Here is a 24,227-nt window from a genome sequence, read left to right on the forward strand (position 1 = left end):
ACAACATTTTCCAGCTATCGTGACAAGAATTTTAGATTCTATTTAGGACACGGAGGCGAGGATTATGCTGTCTCCATTTCTTTACTGAACTCACAGCAGCCAATGAAAATAAAACTACACAAAGTAAAAACATCATTATCCATGAGGCTTTGAACCACGCCTTAACACAGCCAATGGCAACATCACAAAGTATACAAAAAAGAGAGGCACCATCCTGGCTTCCTCTTCCCCTCCACGACAGAGAGTTGTTGCGGGCCTTAGAGCACCACAAAAAGGTGCCCCACAACCAACGATTCAAAAATTTCCAGTTTAATGTGCTACACTGCGCGTATCTCATGCCAGCGAGGCTTAAGCGCTTTTTCCCGACTTCCCACTTCGAATGCCCCCGTTGTCGCGTGCCGGATGCCCATTTTCGGCACATGTTCTGGACGTGCCCGGTACTACAACCCCTATGGGTGACGGTTCAAACCACACTTCAAACAGTCGCAGGCCTCATGGACTTCCACACATAGGAGGCCTGCGCCTTAGGCATCTTTAGGCGCCAGAAACGTAAGAAGGTAGAGACCAAATTTGCCCTGTTGGCTATCCTGCTAGCAAAAAGTAGTATTGCAATGCACTGACGCGCAGCAGAGGATCCACCAATAATGTCCTGGTAGGGGGCGGTAAAGAAGTGGGCAGCGGCGGAAGAAGACCTTATTCGTCAGGAGGAAGCTCTAGGCATACGAAAGCGTCCTATCTCCTTAGAATGGGCGATGCTCCTACACGCCTTTAAGAAAACACACACTGATGGTGCGGAACCCCCACAGGACACACAAGCGATACCCGGACCAAGAGCACCCTGAGCCACATGTGCGCTCTCCCCTCCCCGGCTACACCAACGTACCCCCCGATCCACTCCCCGGGAACAAACACTAATGCACACACTAGAATAGTCTGCATACATTGGATCGCATGCTACGGAGCTCCGCTGCATTTGTCCTCATCGTATACGCCCCGCATCCCTCCCTCCCCCGTGATCCCTTCACTTTCCTGGTTCCAAATCCCAAAGTTCAGTTACGATTATGGATTTCCACTTACCGCCACCCTTTGCAAGGGACTATGGACTAGAGACTGTCATACGGGTGGGGAACGGCGGCAACCTTGCCAGCGATCGCCTCCACGTTGATTCCCAGCATCCCCCATGGAGATGGTGGGAGATTGCACCCCAGAGATAGGTTACCTCCATGCCTTCTTGAGGAATGCCCACGATGCTATTTGTCACGACAATGATAATTTTGATTGTAATGCTGCAACAGACGAGTACGGTTTGTCTAATGTATGACATGTATAAGATTGAAATCCAATAAAAAGGTTTATAAAAAAAAAATCCTGGCTTCCTCTTTCTTTGCGCGAACTCAGTCCATAAGTACGAACCAAAACAAAGTCTCAACTCTCAACAAAGAAGTAAACAGTTCTTTTTCCATTCTCAATGGAGAATATAATCCACACGTCTTGAGGTCATCCGCTTCTCCCACGGGGATGATCCGTCTCCATCCGGAGTAACCATTCAGTTCTTGTTGGAATCTTTTCCTAAAACAGAAACAAGGTTGAGAAAGGGTACCCACAAATTTGATTCTCATAGGGTGGGATTTAATACGGTCATGAACATAACCATCAAACAACTTAACAGTTGAAATAAACTGTCCCAACGGGTGGGATAATCCTCGCCTCGTGTCCTTAATAGAATCTAAAATTCTTGTTGCGATAGATGGAAAATGTTGTATTCTATAGCAGGACCGGAGGCTTCTGATTATGCTGGTTCAAAGCTCATCAATAACAATCGAAGAAACATGAGATATAGGCTTATAATAAAAAACCTTAAACATAGAATCAGTAGACCAGTCAGCTGCCTTCAGGATATCTTCTAAACGCGATCCCAACATGTAAGCTTTGGAGGCCATAGCTCCTGTCGCAGAATGGGCACCATATAATGAAATATCAATACCTGCTTCTGACATCACCCATCTAGCTAATGTGGCAGCAGAGACTGGCATGAACGGTTTCTGAACTGATATTAACAACTGACCCAACGGGTCAGACCTATGTACCTGAGTGCGTTCCTCATAACATTTCAAACATTGCAAAACACATACTTTATTATGATGAAAGAAAGAAGGATACTCCACCGAACGTGACATAGTTTTTGTCCGTTTCGTGATCACGAAAGAAACACCCTGTGGAGAGAACATTCTGCCTGCTAGATCCAAAGCTCGTACATCAGACACCCTGCGACAGGAGATTAGACATAACAACATGGTAAGCTTGGCAGATAATTGTTTCAATGAAAGGTCTGTATTATTCGGCCAAGATTCAAGTAGAGAATGGACCTTAGAAACATCCCATAGGGAAGAGTACCGGGGACGAGGGGGGTTAGCCACCCTTAAGCAATTTACATACCAGTGGATGCATCCCCACGGGTTTGCTGTCAATATGATTGTGGCGTGCTGAGATAGCGGACCTGAAGTTGTTAACTGACCTGTAGGCAGGACCTGATTCTGCACACTCAGAAAGGACGTTTAAAATCTCAGTCACATCTGATCCCACGGGATCCACCTGCCGTTAAAGGCACCAACCAGTGTAACTACTATGTTGGAAAACCCCTTGGCTGGTCGGGGACATTCTCCGGCAATTAACTGCTGCACTGAGCGACGCTAAATGGAGAATTAACGCAGCTACAGACGTCGGAATATCTCTGCAACGCGCTGTCGGACTCACTTCAGAAAATTTCTACATGTTCGTTGAGAAAACTGCTCCCGAATTTGTAAAGTCATGCCTTCACTCGCTGGCTCTAAGATGGTGGCACGGTGCGTCCTATATCGAGCGGACGAATAACATCCTGTGAGCCTCCAAACTGCCCGAGCAGCGACATCTGACGGACTGACAATGGCCAACTAGACCCCGCTGCTGAATGCTGTCGATACATGGGTAAGCTGCATGTTCTATATCGCTCCGCCACATTATGGAACGAACCGACACTCGGAAACTACCAAAATGGCGGAGTGCCACGGACGCGGTGATCCTGCAGCTTATTGCCCTTGATAGTGCTCCCACCACCCGCCCATCTGCTCACTCACCGGAATAGCGAAGACAGTTCCAGGGGGCATGCGACGCTGATGCGACCCCCCCCTAGATAGGGAACACACTTGTCGGAGATCAGCGGGGGGCCCCTGCCTGCGCTCCTGGTGCGTGCCTTCATTGCCAGACTTCATCTTGTCGGAGACCGGGGCTTGCATGAAGCACACGTGAGGAGCGCCCGCGAATCTTGGCGAGCCCCTACAGTCAAGGCAACATCCAAGGTGGTACAGCGAGAGGAGCCTGCTCCAACTACCCACGGGGACTGCCGGTAAGGAGCGATGGGTCTCCCCTCCCCGAGATCGGCTGCATGCTCACCAGCATTTGCTGATGCCTGACCTTAAGATGGCGGCACGTCTCCCCCTGCTTGTGGCGCCATAGGGACCCACGGGGTTGACTTTGAACACCCTTCCAGCAACGTGGGAGCCTTGGTGGGGATGCTGACACCGGAGCCAGGTTTCTGAACAAGGGGAGACAAGCGAACACTGACTCTGCCCTGAAGCTCCTCCTCTGCACAACAATCTCCCCCCCTCCCGTGTTGAGCAAAAGATCAAAATGGGGACCGGCTGAATGTTAACACCAAGATCAGAACCCCTCGCCTGACCCCTAGATGGCTGCCACTGTAGTCCATTCCATGTTGTGCTCCTACTTTGAGATATTTAATTTGACATTGACCTCTCCCCCATCCGGACATTGAATCTGTGAACTTACACCCGACCGTGGAGACCTAGTATTCTGGCCGACGCCCGCTGGAGCTACCTGGTAGCTAAAGAGGAGATGGGCTGTGGATTTTAACCCTCGGCCGTCACCTACCTAGCTGGACGTTAGGCAGATTTTTCCTGCGTCTCTTTGTCATATGTTCCCTCCTACCTCATTACCCCTCTACGCTCCATTTATTTTGCCCTCTATGTTCTCTAAATGTTTTCCCATTGAGACCTATATTTGGCCAATGCCCGGTGGAGCTACCAGATAGCTATAAGAGGAGATGGGTTTTGGGACTTCCCCCTTGACCGTCACCTACCCACCGTCACCTACCCAGCTGGACTTTGGGCAGACTTTCCTTCGTCTCTCTGCCGTACCTCCCTCCTACCCCTTTACCCTTCCCCCTTCCCATCTACACTTCACTCATCTCGTCTTCTATGCTCTTGTAATGTGTGTCTAGCAACTGATGTAAATCATAACTGATGTAATTTTGTAATTTGTGGATCCTCATGTAAAGGGCTCCGATACCTCCGGGTCTAGCCAGCGCTATATAAAACCTTTGCCCTCACCTGTCCTTGCCCTTGTCCCCACCCTGTTTACCTGTGAATTTCCCGCGTCATTTGAGAGCTAGCTATTTTGTCTGATGCCCGATGGAGCTACCTGATTTAGCTATAGGGGAGACAGATCGGGGATTCCCTCCTTGGACGTCACCTACCCAGTCGGTCTTTAGCCAGACTTCCTTTCGTCTCTCATGTCGTCTCTTCCCGTTTCCTCCCTCTATTTATATCTCTACTTCTCTCCTCTCTCAATGTATTGAGACTGAACTATTTTGTCTGATGCCCGATGGAGCTACCTGGTTTAGCTATAGAGGAGATGGGCCGTGGATTCCCTCCTTGGTCGTCACCTACCCAGTCGGCCTTTAGACAGATTTCATTTTGTCTCTCCTTGTTGTCTCCTCCCCTATCCTCCCTTTCTCACCTTCCCTGTTCCCTCCCCTCCATGCTCCATTTGTTTTGCCCTCCATGTTATTTAAATTTTTTCCATTGAGCTACCTGATAGCTATAGAGGAGATGAGTTTTGGGACTTCCCTCTCGACCGTGACCTACCCAGCCGGTCTTTGGGCAGATTTTCCTTCGTCTTTCTGCCGTTTCTCCCTCAAAATGAAATGAAATGAAATGAAATGAAAAACAACTTATATTGCGCAACTAAAACCCGGAGGCATCAAGGCGCCTAACAGACAAAAGTCTTCAAAAAAGGCAAAGACAAAAACTACAAGTAGGCTTTGGCAAAAAGACGAGTCTTCAAGGCCTTTTTGAAGGCTTGCATAGTGGGCAGACTTAATTTCTTCCGGTAGGGTGTTTCACCATTTTGGAGCAAGACTCGAGAAAGCTCTGCCCCCCCACTTAGCTCTACGAATGCGAGGTACTCGTAGCAGAGACTTCTTAGCCGAACGTAAATTTCTGGAAGGGCTATAAGGGACCAAAAGGTCTCCTATTCCTCCCGGCCTATTTCTCGCCAGGGCTCCGTATGTCAGGCAGAGAGTTTTGAAAAGGATCCTATCCTCCATCGGAAGCCAATGAAGGAGTTTCCTAGCAGCGGAGGCTGATGAACGTCTGGGCAGGTCTAAAACAAATCTCGCTGCGGCGTTCTAAACCATTTGTAAACGCTGCAGCAGGCCTTTATTGATCCCTGCATACAACGCATTACAATAGTCCAATCTCGACCCTATAAGGGCTACAACGACTTGCTTTCTCGCTTGCAAAGACAGGTAGTGTTTGATCTTCCTAAGAATGTGAATAACACCCCAGCAGGTAGCAATTGTTCTGTTCACCTGCTGCTGCATGCTAAGCGAAGGGTCGATCAGGACTCCCAAATTCTTGGCCAGGTCCGTAGGTACTGGGCAGACTCCCAACGAGGTGGGCCACCATTCCGCCGACCAGATCTCCTTCTTTCCGCCGAACACCAGAATCTCTGTCTTCTCGCCGTTAAGCCTCAATGAATTGCTAATCATCCATTGGGCGACTGCCTCCATGCATAGTCTAAAATTGGAGGCAGTCAGAGTGACAGAATGGGCGAGAGACACCAGGATCTGGGTGTCGTCGGCATAGGAGACTACCTCCATCCCAAAAGATCTAATAAGCCTGGCCAGTGGAGTTACATAGATGTTGAAAAGGGTCGGACTTAATGCCGACCCCTGAGGAACCCCACAGTGCACGGGAAGGGATGGAGATAGAAACTCACCCAGCTTGACTTTCTGTTCTCTCCGATCAAGGAAGGAGGTAAGTAGGCTGAGTGCAGACCCCTCCACCCCTATCTGCCTCAGTCGAGATGTTAATACTGAGGGAGAGAGGGTGTCAAACGCAGCAGTGAGATCCAGGAGGATGAGCAGGGTAGTCTGGCCCTTATCCACTCTAGTGCGGATGTTGTCAAGCACAATGGTTAGGGCAGACTCCGTACTATGCCCCCTCCTGAAACCATGCTGTGAATGATCAAAAAGATCGGAGTTTTCCAGGAAGGCTGAGAGATGCTGGTTCAGGTGTATTTCCAGCATCTTCGCTGGGGCTGGGAGCAGGGAAATGGTGCGAAAATGTTTTAACACACCCGGATCCAGCGTGGGTTTTTTCAGCAGTGGTTTCACCACTGCCCTCTTCCACTGCGATGGAAAAATCCCGTCCCTCATCGCCCTGTTCATAATCTCCAAGAGTGGCGGCAACAGAGTCTCCTTGCACTGCTTTAGGAGCTTAAGAGGGCAGGGGTCCAGCGGGGAGCCCGACCTAATCCTGCCAAGAAGATTCTCCAGGTCTAAAAGAGAGAGGGGAGGAAAACTACACAGACTGCCCTGAGAGGAGACCTCAGCCACCAATAAGGGGGGGGATAAAAGAGGAGGGGAAATGGATAAGGAAGACTTCTGCAGCTCTAACGCAGTGTAAATATCCCCAATTTTTGATTGAAAAAATTGGGCATTGTCGTTACAGAGCTGTTGCGACCCAATGACGGGGTCAGGCATCTGCAGGGAGGTAAGAGAGTCAACGATTTTAAAAAGCTCTTTCGAGGAGGACAGGGAGGTGGTAAGAGTTGTAAAATATTCCTGCTTGATTCTAATGACCTCCGCCTTATACCTCCTCAATAATGTTTTATGAGCTACTTTGTCCTTGAGATCCCAGGAGGCCTGCCAGAGGCGTTCCTGTCTCCTGACTCCCTGCCTAAGAAGACTTAGCGACTCAGAAAACCAGGGGGCCGACGGCCTCTTCCTAGCGCAATAACGCAGAGAGGCCGGGGCCAGCTCATCCATTGCTATTTTAACGGCGGTTTCTAGTTGATGTACCGCCAAGCCTACATCTTTCTCCCGGACAATAGCCTCACTAGAGATCCTCGGGGCAAGTGACTAATTTGAAATATTCTGAAAATTTCTCCGAGATTCCATTTTACTCCCATCCTTTATTTTACTATTCGTGGAGGTAAAGGTCAGTTCTATCGGGACAGCAGAGTGATCGGACCACGAGAGAGGAAGCGGATCTTTGACAGTCAGCCTCCCGTCATTCGAAAAAATCCCATCAAGCGTATGACCCGCCTGGTGGGTGGCCCCCTTTACTCGCTGATGTAGCCCACAAGCAGATAAAGTATCCAGGAGGGAGAGGGTTTCCGTGGACTCCAGGTCCTCCAAATGGTAGTTCCAATCCCCCAGAATCGTTAAGTGCTCGCGACCAAAATAGGGTTCTAAAATGCCGAGCAGATTTTTTTCAAAATCTTTTCTAGACCCCGGAGGTCGATAGAGAAGGATACCCGTAAATGGGATCACATAAGGACCATTTAAGGAGAAATGAAGGGCCTGAAAGGTTTCCTGAGGATCAGTTAGACAGGTGGTGTGACCAGAATACCTAACCCTCCCCCTATCCGTCCGACCCTATCCTGCCTGACCAGTGTATAACCTTCGGGAACAGCTTCCACCAGATCAGGGCCCGAGGACTCTTTAGCCCACGTTTCGGTAACATAAACCCAAGCGGGTTTTCTGTCTAGGACAAAATTCTTAAAAACAACATTATGTTTTATAATTGATCGTGCATTTAAAAGAAAGCCATGTTCCCTCATGGCACAGCTGCTCGTAGTGTCACCTTTCGCGCCCGAAATTGGGCCCAGAAAAGAAACAGACCCAGCGAAACTTGTCTGAAAACAGACGCACGGGGGTGAATTAAGAAAGTCCTCCGGCCTAAATTTATAATGGCAGGAAGTCCTAGTCGGACGAAAAGTCTGTAAGTCCTGCCAAGAGTACCTGATAGGAGGGAACTCCCCGGCAGCCACCCCGGTCGTCTGCCCGACCAGCCCGTCCTCAGCGCGGACGGGCGCAGACGGGCTGGACTCTGGCGTGACTGCGGCGATGCTTCGGCGCACACGCAGCGCGCACACGCTGCGCGTCACCATCTCAGAGTTTTATAGGGCTCTAGCCAGTCAGCCTGACTGTTAGAACGCTCGTCCCAAGTCTAAAGCGTCCCCTCACAACTCCCAAGATGGCGCTCCAAAACGCGATAGCCAGCCCGCTGAAGCCGCGGTGGGGGGCACGATTATGGTGCAAGCAATGCGGTAGGTTAAATTAAGAACAAGGCAAAGTGCAAAATTAGATTTAAATAAAAAGACAAAACGGGAGATTTTAAAAATAAAGCGGCGCCTGATTTACAAAGCGCAGCGCGCAGTGATGTATGCCTTAGCAGGCCCATCTCCACGGCCCATCTCACCTATAGCTAAACAAGGTAGCTCCATCGGGCATCAGACAAAAAAGTTGTTTCCTGTTTTTCTGCAAACCTCTTCCCTCGACACTTAAGACCGAACTACTTTGTCTGACTCCCGATGGAGCTACCTGGTTTAGCTATAGAGGAGATGGACCGTGGATTCCCTCCTTGGTCTTCACCTACCTAGTCGGTCTTTAGACAGACTTCTTTCCGTCTCTCCGTATTGTCTCTTCCCTTATCCTCCCTCTCCCACCTCCCCTGCCCCCTCCACAACTTTTCTCTCTCCTTTCTCTCCTCTCCTAATTGTATTGCCTAATTTTTGGGATTTATTGTGTTATTGTTGAACTTTTTCTGTTACATTGTTGTTTCTCATGTAAAACGCTCTGATACCTCTGGGTCTAGCCAGCGCTATATAAAATTCTTTAAATAAAATAAAATAAAATAAAATAAACCTACCCATCTCTTCCAGGAAGCTGAATATCGCTTTCGGGTGGATGGAGCCCAAGCCTGCTGTATGAAGCCGGCAGCTGCCTGTGAAAGGCCTGCAATGCTCTCATGTCTCCTGAGAGCGTCCACACCATCAGAGTTAGATGGTTCTGCGGGACCAGCGGATGGCAGGACCCCACTGGGTCCTGGAGAAGCGTCGGGAATATCGGGAGTTGAAACGGAAGATCCACAGACAACTCCAATAGTGTGGGAAACCATGGCTGAGTCTTCCACAAAGGTGTCACCAACACTATTGAAGCCGCCTGCTGACGGACAAAGGCCGCCGCTCTCGGGATCAAGGCGAACTGAGGAAACACCAAGTTCCTCCGCTGTCCCCAATAGTGTAGAAACGCATCTGTCCCCATCGCCATTGGATCCGGTCTCTAACTGAAGAACAACGGGAGCTGGGCATTGAGGTGAGAGGCAAATAGATCTCTTTTGCTGGGTCCTTGCATACTCATGATCTGGGCAAACAGAGTGGGGTGAAGCCTCCAACTGCTGTAGTCCCTGCGGAACCTGGAGTTCCAATCCACTATCTGATTGAGCTTCCCCGGAAGGTATTCTGCTATGATAGTGATCTTGTGATCCAGGCAGAAATGCCAGAACTCCTTCACTATACTGACCAACATACAGGACTTCGTTCCCCCTAGGCAGTTGATATATCTCACCGCTGACACATTGTCCATCCGGAGGAGGATGCAGCAATTACTCTTCAGAGGTGAAATTGACCTGATCGTAAATGAGCCAGCTAACAGTTCGAGGAATGTGCAACTATAACTCGTCTGCGAACCAACGTCCGCCTGTGGCAAAGTCTCCCCATCGAGCGCCCCAGCCCCATCGGCTGGCGGTGGATTCGATGATCACGTCTGGGGCTGCGCCAAAGATCGCTCGGCTGTTCCAGGCCGACATGTATTCCAGCCACCAACAAAGCTCCTCTCTTGCGTCTGGGGACAAGGGAATGAGATGGTCGTAGTGGAAATTCTTCTGAATGTAATAAATCTTGAGTCTTTGAAGGGCCCGGTAATGCAAGGGGCCCGGGAAGATGGCTTGGATCGATGAAGCCAACAGGCCCACAATTCTTGCCAGAACTCTCACAGAAATCATCTGTTTGGACAGAGTGGACTTGATCTCCCTCTAGACCTGATCTTGCTCAAGGGTAGGAGAAGTTGGTCAGAAACAGAATTTGTTAGAAAACCCAGAAATTCTATCTGTTGACTCGGGATTATCATTGACTTCTTGATGTTGATTACGAAGCCCAGATCCTGTAACAGGGACATCGTCCACTCTAAGTGGGTGAGGAGAAGAGTTCGATCTTGCACCAGAATTAACATGTCGTCCTGCTACACAATGAGGCGCACACCCATATACCGAAGGCAGGAAACCACTGGTCTCAGAAGGTTGGTGAAGACCCACGGGGCTGATGACAGACCAAAGGGGGGGAGAGTGAGATAGCGGTACCACTGCCCTTTCCACTGAAACTGCAAGAATTTTTGATGTGAGGGGCAAACTGGTACTGTAAGATAGGCATCCTTCAGGTCCAGCCGGACCCTCCAGTCCCTCTCCAGCAGGAGATTTCTCAGAAGATGGATACCCTCCATCTTGAAATGCCTGTAGACTAAATAAGGGTTGAAATATCTTAAGTTCAAGACTAGTCCTGACCTCCTCCCTTCTTTTGAACCAAAAAGAGGTTGCCGCAAACCCCTCTGGGGATGAAGGGTCCTACAGCAATAGCCCGTTTGTCCAAAAGCTCTTGCAGTTCGGAGCCTATAAAAACCTGTTCTTGAAGGGAAAAAAGGAGAGGACAAGGGTGGAACACTTGACAGGGGGAATCCAGAAGTTCTATCTGATAGCCCTGAACAGTCTGAAGGACTCACATATCTGTGGTGAGACTCGACCAATTGACAACAAAGTGCAACAACCTGCCCCCCAGGGAGATTGATGGGCATACAGGACTTACCAGACGACTGGGAGTCGAAGTTTTTGTATCCACGGTTAACACCTCTGTTGAAGCGACCCCTGTGGCCACGAGACCTGGAGGGGAAGAAGACGGCCTGCATGGGCTCCTGGGTGTAACCTCTACGTCTGGGGGTGAAGCCTCTCTGAGGACCTGGGTTGGTGTAGCGGCCGGTCGAGCGTCCTCTGCCATGGCCGGCCCTACCAGAGACCTGATGGAGCACTCTCTTAAGGGAAGATTGTGATTTATCGAGGGAGGCGAAGGTGCTCACGATTTTGGCAATATCCTTCACAAACTTTTCGCCAAAAAGTTGTCCTTCTGCCAAAGGGCCCGGTTCAGATGAGGCTAACTCCACCAATTGAGGGTCGATTCTAAGCAATACAGACTTGCGCTGTTCAGAGGCCAAAGCGCAGTTAGTGTTACCCAACATGCAAATCACCCTTTGCGCCCAACCAGCTAGGACTTCGGGTGAATAGTGGCCCCTTTCTCCTGTGCCTGGAAGGCTAACTCAAGAATTTTGGCTAAAGGGCCCGAAAGGTCAAGAACCTTATCTTGGCACGCCCGGAGGGCACGATCAATCCCCTTCTTAGGGTCTTTTTTGTACTTTTTTAAGAAGATGGTCTTGCAGAGTCTATGTCCGGAGTTAGCTCCACCTTGTGAGCCAAGTCTGGACGGGGGCATTCCGATTTCAGATGAGCTCTAACTTCCTTATCAAAACCCTTACGTAAGTGAGTTTGCATGTATTCTGCCACTGCAGGGGGAGGGATCCAGCTACAGGACCGAAGGTGGACAAGGTCCGAGGGATCAAACATGAAGGGAGAAGGTTTGAGGTGCCGGGTTTTTAGGAACCCGGTGGTGCCAGGGGATAACACCCGATGACCCCTGAGTTTTCCCTTGTTCCGGACCACAGAAACAATGAGTCTTCTAGTCGCAGTCAGAGATCAAGTTTTATTGGTAGCTACCAAGTAACACGTGTCCTAGAAGCACGACAAACACGGGTCATGTATTCTCAGGAGACTGTACGTGTTCGTTTTTACAGAACCAGTCTTCTCCTTTTATACAGAAATAATGGCTTCAAGCAAGAATTCTTGAGTTTATGATATGGCTGTAAACATATTTCTGCAATAATACAAAGTGCGGCGTCACGTAAGCAAGCCCACATTTTAGATGTCCAGTTCGTGACAGATTACCCAGCAAGATCCGGGACTCCCATCAGATATCGATGAAACACCAATAAAGGCAGGTACCACCCAGTCATAAAACTGGCCATAAAGAAGAAGTATGGACAGGTGCATGTTTGTAGAAAGCATGTTCTGTATGGGGTAAATGGTTTGTGGAATGTTATGTGTCGATGTTATCGTATTCGGCCACTGGGCGGGGAGCCGCCCAAACAGGTTTGGCTTAAGGCAATGAAGTCAGTTTGGACAGGTCAGGGGGAAGTCAGGGGAAGGTGGACGTGTCCTTTTGGATCAAGTTCGACCTTTAATTGACTTAACATGAGGGCAAGACGTAAGATAGATGCCGTTCACAAAATGGAGTCTAAGGGATTGGGATGGAAATTACGATTTAGGGGTGTTGGCAACCCTCGATTGTCACGCAAATACATAGGAATGATGTCCTAATCATTATCGGTTCTTGGACACTAAATTCGTCATGGTACGTTGATATTTTGTGACACGGGTATTGGACCTCGATATGGGGATAACAATAGGGTCCAGATTTTCAGAACCACAGACCCTCCTTTTGCCCTTATGTAAGGCAATAACTCGTTAATCTGAGTCTAAATCTGTATGAAGGAATTCGTGGAGATGCTGCTGTAACATCATTCTGTTGCTCAGTTCGTCCCTTGACGCAGGCTTCCGTACACATGAAGTAGCACCGAGGCCACAGAGTGCAGGAGCGCACTGGACACATAGGCAGAACATAAACAGAAGTGTTAAGATTATCCCAATGAAGATAAGCGTTTTCCATCCCCAGGCAGCGATCAGTCCCCAGAACCACCCTAGCAAGGACCAATCCCCTTTCTCAACGTGAAGGGAACCAGATATTTCATGTAGTTTAGAGATGGCCTGGTATACTGTCGGTGCATTATCAGGGATGAATATGCAACAACTGGATTGGATGACTCTACACACACCACCACGATCGGCGAGTATGATATCAAGGGCAATTCGGTTCTGAAGGGTCATAAGTCGATCCGACTGAAGCTCGGTCGTCAAATTGCCAAGTGCTCCGGCCGTTGTAGTCACGGCGGATTCAACTATCCTTGCTAACTGGCGAATATTCCTGCTGTTCACCATAGGCCCCCAAAATGGCAGAAAACCTTTTGCGAAGTCAGCGAATTCCTGACCCGCTGTGTCATCTTTACTCACGACACCTCTAGCTGTCCTTGTCCGATGGTAATCTGCTCGGGCCGTGTAGGTAGGAGGCAGCAGAAATGAGATGAAGCACGTGCCTGAGAAGTCAGGGGGTAACCATGTATAGGCTTGGTCGTGGCAGACGAAATACGTGCCTTTGGCTGCTAAGAGTATAGGGGAAGTTCAGGAGGCGAGCACATATGTTTCCGTGCAAATGCTCTTTCCTAACTGTGCTGTAGGATCCCTACCAATACCTTGTAGACATAGGTGACCTCGGTGGGGCACTATCCAAACTGGGCGGGATTTCTTTGCTGCCTGGCTCTTGATCAGGTAAATGCCATGTTTGGTTACGTTCCAACGAGTGTATGGGGTCAGTTCATCTTTGGGGATAGTCAGATATGTGTCGATATCCCTACTCATATTTCTTATCCCTGCTATTAGTGCCTTGTTACTGGAATCGCTCTCAGTGGAACGGGTCGGATATGGTTCTAGGGCGAATAGGAACATGGTCTGAAAAGCCCACAGAGAACCATAATAACTAAATGGCAGGATGAAGTACGGGATACCCTTATCAGTCGTGTGCGGCATGAGTCCGCATATCCAACAGTTTGATGTGTTCATTATAGACTGGTGTTGGTGCAGGAGTTGGATGAAAGAGTTATTTACAAATTCGAGCCTTCTGGCAGACTCGTGTTCAGGTAGAGGGTGAAAAGAGTGTGGGGAGAGAGTGGGAGGAGGCGTTGGCAGAGTGTCATTTGAGAATAGGGGAACTCGAAATACGAATAGAGCATAACCAATCAAAAGCATCACAGCGCTAAACAGCATTAGAAAACATATTATTAAAAACCTTCTCTTGGACAGTATAGTACACAATTGTTTTTCAAAGTTCGTAAGTTTGACAGGTCTCTCTACCCTTGGAAACTCCATCCTCTACTTGCTGCCCGCGGTGGTAGGTCGATTCTGCCAGGGAGCGCGCTCTGTTCGGTCCGGGGTGACTCCCTCGGACCAACCAGAACCGTGGACCTAAAACTTCCTTGGTTGCACTCCCGACACTTCAACCGCGACCCTAGCAGCGGAACCGGATGGCGGTTCGAAAATCAAAAATGAGCTAGTTCCCTGGGACGAGAGAGCTGGAAGATAAAAAATAGTTCTTGGGGGAAAAGGGAAATCACATTAGATCAAGGTTTTATTAGTCTCTGGGGCTGGATCTCAGGTCATATCGTCGCTTCTCAGGTACGGTGTGGTCTTTAAACAATGTCTCAGGTTCGGTAGTGTCCAATTGCATAGATGGTGACAAACGTCCTTGCAAAATACGATCACTCTCCTTTTCGGTACCAGTCTCTTTTAAACGTGCATCGCTGAAAGGGATGAAACGAGGTACGGATTCAGTCTTAGAGTCGGCAAGTCCTTTATCGACCCACCGGTCGTATGGAAGGGGCAGAGGGACCCGTTTGCAATGGGTCCCATGCACCCAGTTCTTTTTGCCGTCCACCCGAATGGCTGACCTCGTAGAAAGAAGCACCAAATACGGTCCGGTCCACCTCGGCTGTCCGTTGCTGGTGCGCTGGAAGTTCCGCACCAGGACCCACGAGCCGGGTTCGATGGTATGACCTGGATCGTCAGAGGCTGGCGGAGAGGAACTGTGAACCTGTTGGTGTAAAACACGCAATTTAGCTGTCAATTCGCACAAATAATCAAGCAGTACGGGGTGTTCTATTTCACGGAGTTTCTTTGGTCTTGGCACGCCCCAGACGTTGGCTGGGCGGCCAAACACTATCTCGTGGGGGCTAAGACCTAATCTGGAATGGACAGTCATCCTAGTTGACAAGAGTGCTAGGGGCAAGGCGTCAGGCCATTTAAGACCTGTACTGGCTTGGATCTTGGCTAGCTTGAGTTTCAAAGTGCCATTGTAGCACTCTACTAATCCAGCTGATTGGGGGTGAGTTGCAGCGTGGAATTTCTGGTGTATGCCTAGACACTCACACACTCTCTTCATCACTCGTCCTATGAATTCGCTTCCATTATCACTCCAGACAATTCTAGGCATACCGAATCTCGGGAAGAACTCTTTGACAAGAGCTTTGGCAGTTGTCAAAGCAGTATTGTCTTTAAGGGGGTACGCTTCCACCCACCTTGAAAAGGTGCAGACAACAACGAGCACATACTTTAGATTGTTGCACCTTTCCATGTGAATGAAATCGAGCTGCAAAACCTCGAACGGATACATAGGAGGCGCAAAATGACCAGCTGGAGTTGGAGTTCCTTTACCGGGATTGTGTTTTAGGCATATCATACAGTTTCTGACCACATTTTCTGCATATTTTGGGATATTGCTATTCTGCCATACTGGGGCCAATAGCTTACATATTCCTTTCGAACTGATGTGTGCCATGCCGTGAGCCATTGTTACTACTGCAAGTACGTATGCATTAGGTAGTAGCCATCGCTGGTGTTCCGATAATTCGACCCAACAGCTATTCGCATCCAATCTACCCTTACTTTTTCTCCACTCATTCAACTCATCCTCAGTTGCCTCAGCTTGTAAACATTTCACGCTTTCAATGGTGTCCTCACACATTCCCACATCAGCAATACATCTAGCGGGACCTGCAACATACATTCGACTCATCGTGTCCCTTGCGGTCTCTTTCGCAACCTCGTCTGCAAATGCATTCCCACGGCCAATATCGTCTTGAATTTTCTTGTGTGCACTGCATTTCATAATGGCAACTTGTAGTGGCATGGTCAGTGACTCAAGGAGCTCATTAACTAGCTGACCATGTTGTATCTTTGCACCATGTGAGGTAAGAAAACCACGTTCACGCCATAATCTCCCAAAACTGTGAGCCACGCCAAAGGCGTATTGGCTGTCCGTGTACACATTCACTCGCTTTCCTTTTGCTAACACGCATGCTCTGGTAAGTGCAATAATTTCCGCAGCTTGTGCAGAGTTGTGGGAAATACGTGCAGTCTCTATAATGGTGTGTAATGTTGTTACGGCATATGCGGCAGTCGTATCACCATTCGGTAATTTGAAACATGAACCGTCAACCCATAAAGTATCATTGCATTCAGGAAGGAGAGTGTCCTGTAAGTCTACTCTCCCTTTTGTCTCTCCTTCTGTCCTAAAACAGCAGTCATGTTTATCAATCTTGTCGGTTCCTGTCGAAATGGGTAATAACGTTGCGGGATTCAGTGTATCACACCTCTTTATGTGGATGTGGCTTGCTAGCAACGTACGTTCGTAACTGGATAGTCGAGCGCTAGTAAGGTGTTGTGTCTTCGTCCTGTTTAGTAAAATGTCTACTACATGCGGAACCATAACGATCAGAGTATTATTCATGACTAATCCAGCGGACTGTCGGATGCAGACAGCTGCTGCGGCGGTGGCTCTCAGACAACTTGGTAGTGCCTTAGCCACGGGATCCAGAGTTGCCGAAAAATACGCGCATGGGCGTTGTCTGTTCCCAAAATGTTGTGTTAAGACTGATAATGCACAGCCTTCCTTCTCATGGACATATAATGTGAAAGGCTTACTGTAGTTGGGGTTTCCCAACACAGGGGCTGAACACAATGCGTCACGCAACTTGTGAAAACTCGTCTGACAATCTTCAGACCAGGGAATAGGATTGGGCGTATCTTTACGGAGTAGTGTCAGCAAGGGTTTAGCTAGTAGTGAGAAATTCGGTATCCATTGTCTACAGTACGATGTAATGCCCAAAAAAGCTCGAACTTCTCTCTGTGTCCTTGGGGCATTTAGTTCTGCAATTGCCTGTATTCTTTCTGGTGTCAGTCTCCTTCCCTCCTTCGACAAGACGTGACCTAAGTAGGTTACTTCTTGTCGGCAGAATTGTAGTTTGGAAAGGGAGACTTTGTGCTTCATGTCACATAAGTGATGCAATAATGATAACGTAGCTTTCTTGCAAATTTCTTCAGTGTCTGCAGCAATCAGCAGATCGTCTACGTACTGAATCAGAGTTGAACCACTTGGTAGAACAATCGTGTCTAATTGTGTTTTCAGGGCCTGGCTGAATATTGATGGGCTTTCGCAGTAGCCTTGAGGAGCGCACTTGAAGCGGAAGCTTCGTCCTCCTAAATTAAATCCGAAAATATCTCTACTTTCCTCGGCAATCAGGATACTGAAGAAAGCGTTCTTCAGGTCAATCACCGAGAACCAATTTGCTGAAGCTGGAACCATTGTCAATAAAGCAGTAATGTCGGGGACGACTGGAAACTGTGGGATAACTATCTTGTTTACTTCTCTGAGGTCGATCACGAACCTATACACAGGGGGTTGTGAAGGATCAGTACGTTTTAAGACGGGCAAAACCGGACTGTTAGAGACATTTCCTGTCGTTTCTTCGATGACGTCTTTATCAATCAAGTCATGGACAATTTTCAACAACGCTTTTTCGCATTCGCTAGATATTTTGTATTGGGGAATACGTGGCAACCTAACGTCGGCTTTCAACGTTATGACATATGGTGTTATCTCCAAACGACCTACATCATTAGAACCATTAGCCCAGAGTATATCAGGAAGTGACAATAATTCAGTTGGAATATTTTCCTTTGATAAATACATCGAAGAAATGACCTTCTTGCCTAAAGTAAGTTGTACTCCCGAGGGAGAACAGTACAAAGTCGCATATAACCTTTTTAGTAAATCCAAACCTAACAAATTTTCACCACAACCTGTTGTCAAAATGAGGGGTGCTTCTAATTCGCATGGGCCAACAGAAAGGGATATAGGACTAGAGATCGGGTTTCTAACAGGGGCGCCAGAGAAACCTACTGAGACATTCATTTCGCCAGACAAAGGTGCGCCAGGAAGTTTCGAGTGCATGATAGAACTTTTTGTAGCACCAGTATCCAGCAGAAATGGCTCTGACACTCCTGAGGTAATCACCTCGACATAAGGTCCATTCTGATCTACCGGAACTGAGACAACTCCCTCTCTTTGTCCATGGCTGTCCTAGCAATCGTTACCCTCATTTTCGTGTTCAGTGTAATAGTCGTCAGCATAGTACTGAGCTGACTTAGACGATGAACTATTCTGTTGGTCAAAGCTATTCATGGACTTCTGAGGCGGAAAAGGAGTTGTATTCTGAGTGAAATTTCCACGGCCTCTACCTCCAGGGGCATGCTGAACACCTCTCCCCCTTACACCTTGACCACCGTTTAAACGTCGCGCAAGAGCCGGACAATTATCCTTAAAATGACCCTCTTCCTTGCAATACGCACATTGATTCGGGCCATATGTAGGACGCTGATGGGAAAACTCGTTACCTTGCGCGTTCCTCGAGTACTGCTGTCGTGGTTGATAGTCGGGCTGACTAGCCGTGCGAGGCGGATAGGCCTGCTGGAGGAGAACCTTAGTTTTCAAATCTTTCGTCTTTTTATCTGCCTTGTCTAGCTCGTCTTTACGCCTATTTTCATAGTACTGGGCTGTAGCTAAAATCTGTGCTGACGTAGAGACAGCCCAAGCACTCTCAGAGTCTTTTAGTTTATTACATAGTTCAGGGAGCAAATTATGTACGAACTTGTCCACAAACAATCTTTGGCCACCCTCGGTAGCCATATCTTGACCACTGTGGTCGGTGAATGTTTCCTCAAATCTTGTGAAAAAGTCAGACACATTCTCATCTTTCTTTTGTTTACATGCTGATAGCTTGTCCCAATTTACGCGTACTTCAGGCATTATTGTCTCATGTATGCTATAATTCTACCGGGAAGTTCAGCTATTAACGGCTCAGGTTTATAACCACCGACTTGTCTAGCATCTGTAATCGCAATGTTCGCCCATGAGTCACCTAGTTCCTGATCGTGATCCGTATGACGTATCTTGCTCCATAAGGGATGTGGAACAACGTTCCCAAATAACATGTCTACATCTGCTAAATTCATTATACATGAGCTTGCAGTTTGCGATAACTCCTTATAATACCCAGTTGGGTTCTTACGAGGGTCAGGTAGTGACTGCTTGAGTGCTAATACTTCCGATCTTTTCCATGGGACATGTACCCATACACGCTGGAAATGGGGCAGAATTGGTGGATTAGCATTCGCATCACCTTCCCTCCAAACAGGAGGAACCTCTCTCATGGGGTACTGTCTCGCTCTTTTCCTACTAGACGTACCACATTCAGACGATGACCCAGAGTTACCACCTGTGCTTCGATATGATAATAATACCTCAACTGCTTTGTCGACATCGGGACCTACAATCATGCCTTCCCCAAATTTAAATCGTACATTACACAACTCTCGAGCGTTGCTCTCTTGACCATTATCTTCCAAATCCTCACACAGAAGAACACACATCTGTTCAAAAACATATCTTTGCGTCGGTTCATCCCATTGACGGAAAACGTTCATGACGGACTCTACATCATATCTGGCTGTATCCAGAGCCCAATTCCGTGCTAACTTATTCAGGCATTCCCTCTCTCGATAATCAGGCATTTGGCTTCGTAACTGTCTTAGTCCCGTATTAGGGGTCATTTTAGGCGACCGAAAAAGTGGTGAAGGAATGTTAGTAGCAATGCTGGCCGTTTTATGCCAGACGGAAGGTGAAAGTGGAGGAATAACTGGTGTCAGAACAGAGTCACGCAAAGCAGAAACAGAAGCGTTCGCAGAACTAGTATCGGAAGAAATAGAAGGTGCGCTAGGCGAAGTTGTAGAAGGAACAGTAGGAGAAGTAGATGTGACTGGTGAGCCTTGAGGAGGCTGCACTAGAGAAATAGAAGCCAGCTGAAGAGTAGCTGGTGAGTGCTGTAGAGGAGCTGGTATAACAGCTACCAGAGGTGCAACTAAAGGTTGCGGAGGTGCTGTGGCATTTTGCGCATAGGCTGGTGGCGAATTCAGCAAATGCGTCATTAATGGATCTTTCTCATGCTCTTTTACTGTCTCTTGCTGAAGAGATGGTAAAACAGGATAGCATTTATCTATTGCCATTTTACGTTGCCTGTGCAACTGCTCACTTATTCGATCCTCTTCGTTGTCTTTAAATTTTATCGCGGCTTGTATTACTGAAATACCCCTTTCCCTCTTATTCTTCTTTTCTAATTTAATTTCCTTTTGTTTGGCCTCTTTGCGCCATAAGCGGAAAGAGTCAAACATCGCCGGTCGGGCTTTCTTTTTGAACAGTTTGACCTCTAGGTTATCTAGAATTTCTGAGTCGAAACTACCATATTGGGGCCATTTTAAAACACCATCCTTATGGGTGTATTTTATCCATACTTCATTATATGTGATAGGACCTACGCCATGTTTTACATAGAGCTCATACGTTGGAGTTCCAATTGGAGGAACCGGACAGGAGTCCTCTAATCGGGAATTCTTATTATAACCAAGACAAAACAAGTTTCCAAGTCTGCTAAAACCAGGCATCTTCGCTCACTAGTCTAGCTTTAAACTTCAAAGGTTTATCTATTACGATATTTCTCGTGAAAACACGAGTCCTTCGGCTTTGGGGCTTGCAAGTGCCAAATCAAGTCGTATCTCAAGGATACCAAAAAACTAAGGACAAACTAAAGACTGGGAGACGCTCCACTTATACTTAACTGAAGTATTTGAAGATCGGTGACGTCGCTAGAAGACTCGTCTATCGTTTCGCTCTACCAAGGATCACTGGGTCCAAAACAAGGCGATAGTCAGGGCAGCAGTCCTTCGTAGCCGTCGGGACGCGGGGAACCTCTCAGCAAAGACCTTCGGAACCACGTCGACATACAGGGGTCGCTGAAGTGGCTGGCCGTCCTCCGGAATTTTCACACGAAGCTCCTCACGAACATCTGGCTTGGACCGTCGCCGCTTGATATCGCCCCGAGTTGGGCGCCAACTGAGGTGCCGGGTTTTTAGGAACCCGGTGGTGCCAGGGGATAACACCCGATGACCTCTGAGTTCTCCCTTGTTCCGGACCACAGAAACAATGAGTCTTCTAGTCGCAGTCAGAGATCAAGTTTTATTGGTAGCTACCAAGTAACACGTGTCCTAGAAGCACGACAAACACGGGTCATGTATTCTCGGGAGACTGTACGTGTTCGTTTTTACAGAACCAGTCTTCTCCTTTTATACAGAAATAATGGCTTCAAGCAAGAATTCTTGAGTTTATGATATGGCTGTAAACATATTTCTGCAATAATACAAAGTGCGGCGTCACGTAAGCAAGCCCACATTTTAGATGTCCAGTTCGTGACAGATTACCCAGCAAGATCCGGGACTCCCATCAGATATCGATGAAACACCAATAAAGGCAGGTACCACCCAGTCATAAAACTGGCCATAAAGAAGAAGTATGGACAGGTGCATGTTTGTAGAAAGCATGTTCTGTATGGGGTAAATGGTTTGTGGAATGTTATGTGTCGATGTTATCGTATTCGGCCACTGGGCGGGGAGCCGCCCAAACAGGTTTGGCTTAAGGCAATGAAGTCAGTTTGGACAGGTCAGGGGGAAGTCAGGGGAAGGTGGACGTGTCCTTTTGGATCAAGCTCGACCTTTAATTGACTTAACATGAGGGCAAGACGTAAGATGGATGCCGTTCACAAAATGGAGTCTAAGGGATTGGGATGGAAATTACGATTTAGGGGTGTTGGCAACCCTCGATTGTCACGCAAATACATAGGAATGATGTCCTAATCATTATCGGTTCTTGGACACTAAATTCGTCATGGTACGTTGATATTTTGTGACACGGGTATTGGACCTTGATATGGGGATAACAATAGGGTCCAGATTTTCAGAACCACAGGTTGGACAGGGGAGGAAGAGTGCTTACGATTTTTAGCGCACTTGCGAGGTCTAGACTCCTGGGATGAGTCCGTGTCTGTATCTGTAGTGGTATCATGAATAGGAATAGGGGAAGATCGAGGAGGGGGAAGGGCTGAGGCGCCATCTTGGGTGTTCTCTTTGGACTTGCATAGCTTTGAATATGTATGTGCATGAGGCCAGGGGAGACCCAGGGGTTCCGAAGGAGGGAGGGGGCCTGGGAGCGAGGCTGATCCTGTGGGAGGAAGGGTAGGGGCAGGGGGAACCAGAAGCTCTAATTTCTTTGTTATCGGCAACAGGGCGGGAGAGAGGGCTTTATCTAACTTGGCATCCAACTTCTTATCAATAATGTCCTCCATGGACTCTTCGTAATGGTATTAATCATTACCCTGTTCCTCACACGCAGCAACCTCCTCCTGGTAGAATTCGCAATCTGCCATAATCCAGGTGAATATGAAAATTCAATCAGAAAAATTCCCCAGGGGGAAGCACAATTATCAGCAAACAATAAAGATAGGGCATCGGTTGGGAGTAATGCCGGGGCCCAGGAGCCAGTAAATCAGTTCCCAAAAAGTCAATTCAGCAATATAAAGTACCATTCTAGGACTAATGGAGGGAGTAACTCCTAGCTGCAGGCAGAATAGGGGCACCAAAAATTAATTTCCAGGAGTCCTGGAAAGGCAAGTATCAATGCCTGAAGTGTGTTGCAGGGAAACGCTGCCTTATCTGTCTAAAAACGGCCCGCACTGGCTCCTGGCCTTGCTGCGTAGGACTCCCCGGTTCAGCCTGGGGCAGGGCGTTGATCTGGCAGAGAACAGGAGCTGCACGCGCACAGGGGCGCGTGCCAGCTCCCGAGGCGCACGCTGGAGGCTCGGCTGGGCTCCGACGTGCATCTCACTCTCAATGGGGGGGCCAAACCGCTCTGATCATGAGCCGCGATCAAATACACCAGTGAGCTGGCGGCAGCGGTATCGGGCAGAACAAGGGGGCACAGTCTAAAGCGCAACACGCGTTTGTAAGAGCGGGAAGATAAGCGGCAATGAGCGCGGGTCTCAAACCTAGCGGAGCAGCGCTCCGGTAGAGGGAGATAAACAGTTGCACTGCACAGACAGTAACGCACGTAACAAGGCAAAATTCAACAATCTCCACAATACCCTTAAAAAAACAGCAATAGTTAAGCATAAAAGTAATAACACATCAGTAGTGAAAAGTATGCAAAGTAGAGAGGCACTTATCTGGGCTGCGGAGCAGCAAAGAAAGAGGAAGCCAGGATGGTGCCTCTCTATTTTGTATACTATGTGATGTTGCCACTGGCTGTGTTAAGGAGGCGTAGTTCAAAGCCTCATGGGTAATGATGTTGTTACATTGTGTAGTTTTAGTTTCATTGGCTGCTGTGAGTTCAGTAAAGAAATGGAGACAGCATAATCAGAAGCCTCCGGTCCTGCTATACAATCATGTGTGACTAACAACATTCTATTTAGAAATTACAAATGTGTATCACCATAAGGGGGGTTATCATGAAGGCTAGCCACCAAGTGGGTACATCGATCTTGAAAAGTTCCTTATGAGCTCAATTTTAGTGGACAAATATGGCTAGGGAAGTAGTTCATTTTGTACGAAGTTGATTGAAAAGTTGTGGGCATACCACAAAACGCCACACTCCACCAATTGAATTCATCTCTTTAGGGTACTAAGGGGAAGGCTTCCGTCCTCTGATTTGTGTCCATGGTGACTAATAAAGAAATGTCCGAAAAATCAAAGTGAAAGAGTTTTAGACCGGACAGTTGGTCTCCCCCCCTAACTTATTGCCTTCCTCCCCCACTTTTCTGACCTGGTTTTTGTGGCGAATAAAGAAACGTCCGAAAAATCTACGTGAAGGAGGAAATTTGAACTATTGCCACACCAGAAAAAGGCTGGAGGGTAAGCAATTACTGGCCAACCAGAGATACAACACTAAATGTTAAACTATCATTATTTGTCTAGGGGTGATGCGGCACGCATAGGGTTTCCAGTAAGAGTGGAGAAAGGCAAGCCTATGTCAACGTTTTCCAAATGTGTGAAAATTGTTAAGCCAGGGCGGTGTTATCACACAAGATGGCAGGTGCTGGAGGATCAGAAATGTTGCTA

The sequence above is a fragment of the Lissotriton helveticus genome, chromosome 8, assembly GCF_964261635.1.
Source record: "Lissotriton helveticus chromosome 8, aLisHel1.1, whole genome shotgun sequence".
In the NCBI taxonomy this organism is placed as follows: domain Eukaryota; kingdom Metazoa; phylum Chordata; class Amphibia; order Caudata; family Salamandridae; genus Lissotriton; species Lissotriton helveticus.